This window comes from Mastomys coucha, unplaced genomic scaffold, assembly GCF_008632895.1.
Source record: "Mastomys coucha isolate ucsf_1 unplaced genomic scaffold, UCSF_Mcou_1 pScaffold21, whole genome shotgun sequence".
Classification (NCBI taxonomy): domain Eukaryota; kingdom Metazoa; phylum Chordata; class Mammalia; order Rodentia; family Muridae; genus Mastomys; species Mastomys coucha.
In genome coordinates, this window is record NW_022196904.1 from 32,505,140 (window position 1) to 32,511,120 (window position 5,981).

The window sequence follows — 5,981 nt, forward strand, 5'->3', positions numbered from 1 at the left end:
CACAATCCAGGCCTCCATCATCTGCACTGTTCTCAACATTGTCTTACAAGCTCCTAGACAACATCCCACAGAGCTCATAACACTGAATGGATCTTCTAGCCCAAATTCCTTCTACAGTCCTCCCCAAAACATGGTTAGGTTGTCACAGGAATACTCAACTATGCTGGTACCAGTTTTCCTGTGGTGCTACAAAAGGAGGAGAAAATCTTACCATGTACTGACTTCTTCCTTGACTCTTTTGCAGCGGTGGAACTGGAGCCATCCCTGGGATTGTCATCTTCAAGCCAAACACTTTGTCTGCTGCAGAGTCAAGAATTCTACATCACTCACACCCAGGGTTCCCAGAGGAAGACACAACCTGTTGATGGGGACAGGCCATTAACAGCACCTATACATAGTCCTTTATAATTCCAGGCCTTGCCTCCAACTCCCAGCTCGGAACAAACAGAGATTAAAATCCTGCATGAGATGGAAGTTGAGCATTTCATGTCTCGGGATGCCAATGAGGGCAGTAAAGAAAACCAAGACCCATTACTCCTCCCTTTGGCACACCGTGACTTGCAGCAGCCTCTGTACTGCACTGACACTGGGAGCCTAAGACAGAAGTCTGATTTTGACAATGCCAGCTTGGGAAGCATCAAGCTGGGTCTGTCTGGAAGGGAAAGGAACTCTGATAGTTTGATGGTGTCCACTATTGACTTTGCAGATATCACTACACTGGTGGCAGAAATTCACCTTCCCCAACTTTTCAACTTCCTCACAGGACTAGATCAATTCCAAGATATCACAGAAACTGAATCTAAAGACTCCTTATTCATCTTGAGGGACCAGGCCCAAGAAAACTCCAGAGTCATCAACAGGCACTCTGACCAGGTGAGAAATTAAAAGACCACGAAGCCTTTGAGCTGATTGATGGAGCTCCTCAGGCCAAAATAACAAAGTGGGATTTAATGAAGGGAAAATGGCCTATGGCCAGTGTTGGGGTCATGGACAGGGATATTGAAACATGGCAACAGACTTGGAGGTCAAAGCTCTCAAAGTGTCACCCATCAGGCCAAGCAGAGCTAGGAGACAAGGACAAGACAAGACCTAATGTACCAGAGAAAATAATTCCAAGAAAACAGAAGAGCTTTAAAAAAGTCAAGGAACAGAGTCAAATCTGAAGAGAAGCCTATAATCCCCAAGACCAAGATAAAGAGGGATCCACCTGAGCTCAGTCACAGCAGCTTTAAAAAGCCTCGTACCCAGCTTGGCATTCACATGCTGGAGTCTGTGCAGGTCTTCCACCCTCTGAGGAAGAAGAGTGAGAAGAAACCTGGCATCACTTCTTCCCAGGCTCTGGGAACTTTTAGTAGCAACAAATATCCTGAGCCAAGCCCAGCCACAACAATACTACAGGATATGCCACATGAGTGCCAGGGCCCTGACAAAACCCCAGTCAAGTATCAGAAAGCAGAGAGCAGTGCTCTCAAGGAGTGTCTATCTCAATCCCAGTATGAGCTGCCTGCAGTTGGGAAGGTCAGGTTAGTACCTCTAGGCTAACCCAACCCTGGACCAGCCTCAAGCCATACTTGCTTCAAGAAAGCCCCTTGCTCTGGCTTCACACAGGCCCACCCACTACAGCTTACTCTGAGAGGTGTCATTTTCACTCACCTCAATTTACCATACTCAGGCCATCCCAACCACCCTCTGTCAGGAAAACTTTGATGGCTCCTTCGAAGCCAGCTGTGCCAATTTCTTCCAGTGCCACATGATCTAATGTAACCAATATCCAGATTGGCACTGTGCCTCAGTCAAGTACATTGAGGTCTATACACTATAGAACATCATCTCAGACTTCCCTCCAGAGGCAGCCTCTTTCTGATGCCAAGAACAAGGTGACATCACCTCCAGAATCTCAAACCCAATATCTGCTGCAAGACTTCAGCCAACAACAAATTCCGTGGAGAAAAGCTGACATTCTGGGACCAGTGGTCTCACAACCCATCACAAAAGAGCAGAGGCCAGAGAGGGAGGCCATGAAGAGGAAGGCTCAACAGGAGCAAGAGATTGCTGCTAAGTACACCTCTCCTGGGAAACTGCAGCTCTTTCTTCAGAGGGAGAAAGATATGGAAATTTCTGAATACTATGGCTATGCATTGTAAGAGCTGTCCAGACTTTTGTAACAAATTGTTTTTCAGTGTGGAAAATGATAAGCATAGACACTGATACATATGTATATATGGATTTTCAAGACTTATGTGAATGTGTAGTGACATAAGGACATCAGAGTTATGTAAATGTTTGTTTATATGAATGAACAGACAAATTGTCTACCATAATTGTAAATTGAACAGTAAAATTGACTGGAGAAATTTCAGTCAATTCTTCAATCCATGGTATATATAGAGGATTTGTTTTCATTCTCATAACTTTGATTTTAAAAATCTAGATTGCTCAAGTAATATGTTACATAAATATATCATATGATAATATTAATGTTAAAGCAATTCATCAGTAGCTGTAGTTGTAATAAAATTATTCTCCTTGAGTTTATTTTCATTGTACAAGTCACTGAACATGGTGTTTCCTAAAACTTATACTGTAACCTGAAAACACATGAGCTGTTACCCCAGTTCCTCCCTTTTCTAACATCTCACCCCAGCTCTTAATCACTATTCTGTAACAGAACTCTTCCTGCTATTTTGTGAGATGAAATACAGGCTTGTATACACAACCTAGCACCTATACACAAGAAAAACATTATCAGGATGACTATGTTTCTGAAATGGGTTGAATTGAATAAATGTATTTGTCTCGAGTTGTATCCATTTCTGAAAACATCCATTTAATATTTTATTTTAATTTACATGTTTCCTCTGTATATATTCTTTGACAACATGTGTGTGTGGCTCCAACACAGAGAAGAAAGAGGTGTTAGAACTTTGGTTCTGGAACTGAGGTAGGTTGAAAGGCACCATGAGAGTGCTAGTAACTCAGATTGGTGACTCTGTAAGAATGATATCTTTTCTTGTATGCAGAGACACCTCACCTGGCACAGGCTGAATGCAGATTCTTCTAAGTAACAACTTCATTTTCTTTATGGCTGAAAATACAGTCATTATCTATGTCCATCATGTTTTCCTGGCCCATGATGATGCTTTTGGACACCAAGCTTGATTCCCTAATTATTGCAGAAATGGCTGCAATCATCACTGATACACAAGGATCTCTCCAATATGGTATACTTGCACCATTTGGTAGGCCAGGTTTTGGCTTTGGAGGACCCTCCAAATTGACATCCAAATAGTGGAATATTTCACACCATCACCAGCAGTGCATAGCTTCCTGTGCACTTCCTCAGAGGTGTTTGTCATTCCTTTTCTGAAAGACCTTGGATGACATTTCCTGACGTTTCACTGTAAAATTCTGATTCTTCCTGAGTCAGGAGAAGTTATTTGCATTCAACAAACTTGGTTGCCTTTCTTCTTATGATGTTGATATTTTTCCTAATTTGAAATAATCTAGATACTAATCTTCTGTCTAAGATATCTGTTGTGTTAATAATAAATAAAATGAATCCACCCTGCAAATTCTCTTTCCCGCTGGACCACATTCTAGTGCTGGTACCATCAGGCCACACTACCATGTCCCAATAGGTTCTTGCCATTTTCTCCCAGCTAGCTGCAACATCTAGGTCACATGCAACACTTTACACATCCCCGTAATCATTCATATAGTGCCTAGTACCCAGTAAAGTATGACTATTTTTTTTAAAGATTAATTTATTATTATAATTAAGAACACTATAGCTGTCTTCAGATGCACCAGAAGAGGGCATCAGATCTCATTATAGGTGGTTGTAAGCCACCATGTGGTTGCTGGGATTTGAACTCATTACCTTTGGAAGAGCAGTTGGTGCTCTTATCCGCTGAGCCATCTCTCTAGCCTCTAAAGTATGACTCTTAAGGCTTAATTATCTAATCAGGTTTATATAATAATAGGATCACAATTACAAGATACTAATACAATAATTTTAGTGCCAAATTATAAAGACAATATTTTGACCCAATTAACCTAAACCTGTAAAAACTTTAGTTTTGTTGTTATAACCATACCAGGTCTGAATCATCATTGTCCTCTGCCTCCATAATGTTGACCCTCTGCTACCTTCCATTTCTCTCCCTTTCCCTCCTCCATTTCTAGCTCCACCTCTCTATTCCTTTTCCAATCACAGACGTGTCACTGTCCTAATGTGATTAGACAGAGAAAATGCTGCAACAGATACCTATAGCAAATATTTGCTCCTGTTCTTGAGGCCATCTCAACTCCTTTCTTAGCTGGAAAGGATCCCTTTACTTCCCCAAGAAACCATTTGTGAACTGTCACAATGGCTGGAGCTTTACATCATTGATTATCCCTGTACCTTGAAGTCTATGTGCTACTCTGCTCTGACAGTTGTTCACAATTGTTAAATTCAGGTCTCTGAATCATATGGCATTGGCTTTTTCCAAGTGAACTAATTATGTATTTTTTTAAGTTTGATTTCCTTTTAGTTTCTTGAAACATGATATCTCTCCATAGCACTGGATGCCCTGTAGTAACTATGTAGACCAGGATAGTGTTGACTTCACAGGAATGTGCCTCCTTCTGTGCTTATCTCTGCTGTACTATCTCCAGAGGGATGGAGCTAAAGGAATACTCCACCATACCAGTTAGAATCACATTACTTTCTTTATATAAAGATATCCAAGTTTCACATCATTTGATGAAGAGGTAATATTTTAGCAAAGGTGCATTTTAGTTATCTATCTAAAAACACAAGTGATTTAGCTAATGCATTTACAAGTGGAAGACAACTCAGATTCATTTCTCTAAAATTTCTTTTATGCCACTAGTAGGCTATACTACCGTCCATGGCAACGACAAAATGACCTCATATGGAATGTGATTTTTCTATCCAGGATATTTTGTACATTCTGTTAATGCTAAGATTGCTTTTCCTCAAAGAAAAAAAATGACATTGGAATTTTACTGGCTTATTGTATCCAAACATTGATAGATTTTCATAGATAAGGTACTTTCAAAATATCAAATTGACAACATCTGTGAAATCCCAATACTGTCCAATCTCACAATGGTTATTTGCTGTCCAGAGTAAACCTTGGAGAGAACATCAACACATTAACAAGTTCAGCATTAAAAGATCCCACCACTTGAATCACATTATCCTCATAAGGGCAAAGGACTCTTTTTTTTAAATAGAATTCATTCATTTATCTTTGTCATATAAAAACCCTTATGTGGTAGCCACAGCTGTAGCCTGGGTCCTCTGAACAGAGACTCTGGTGTGGGTTTTCACAAGATGATCAGTGAATTCCTGTTAAGGAGACTTGGTGAACACAGTCTCTTTCCAGAGTTCAGGAGTCAGGTAGCTGTAGGTCTTGGAGATGGCATCAAATGTGGCCTTGGCAAAGCTGCCCAGGGTGGCAGTGCAGCCTCTGGCTGAAGTGTAGAAGTTATCTGTACTGGCCATCATCAGTAGCTTCTTGCGCACAGGAGCAGAGACAAGGGTAGTTTCTCTAGGGACAGGGATGAGATGCACAAGCAAAGAGCCACAGTTCCCTGTCACCTTGTATGTAACAGAGTGAGGCTTGCCAATCTTGTTCCCCCCATTAGCCTCTCCACACAGGGATGAGAGAAAGCTTGGCCAAGATGACAGCCCCTCAGGTGGCAGTGACAACCTCCTTGGAGCACATAAAACCAAGACCAACATGACTATTGAAGTCCCCATTAGCAAGGAATGCCTTGAAACTGGTCTGGTGGCCAGCTCGAGTCTGCTCCTGCACTGGCATGATTTTCAGAACCTCATCCTTTAGCGATGCACCTAGGTAAAGTCAATGATCTCAGACTCTTTAATGGCCAGGAAGAACGGGTAGATTTCCTCCAAAGACTTGATCTTCATGTCCTTAACACAGCGGCCCAGCTTGGTGACGATGATC

General features: G+C 41.5%; 1 protein-coding gene and 1 pseudogene across 1 annotated transcript in view; both read left to right on the forward strand.

The window, feature by feature from the left end:
* The window catches only part of LOC116104084, a 5,662-nt pseudogene extending 2,856 nt beyond the window's left edge, over nt 1-2,806 (forward strand).
* Nucleotides 1-5,981, forward strand: part of LOC116102063 (uncharacterized protein C2orf78 homolog) — a 135,806-nt gene that overhangs the window by 112,704 nt on the left and 17,121 nt on the right.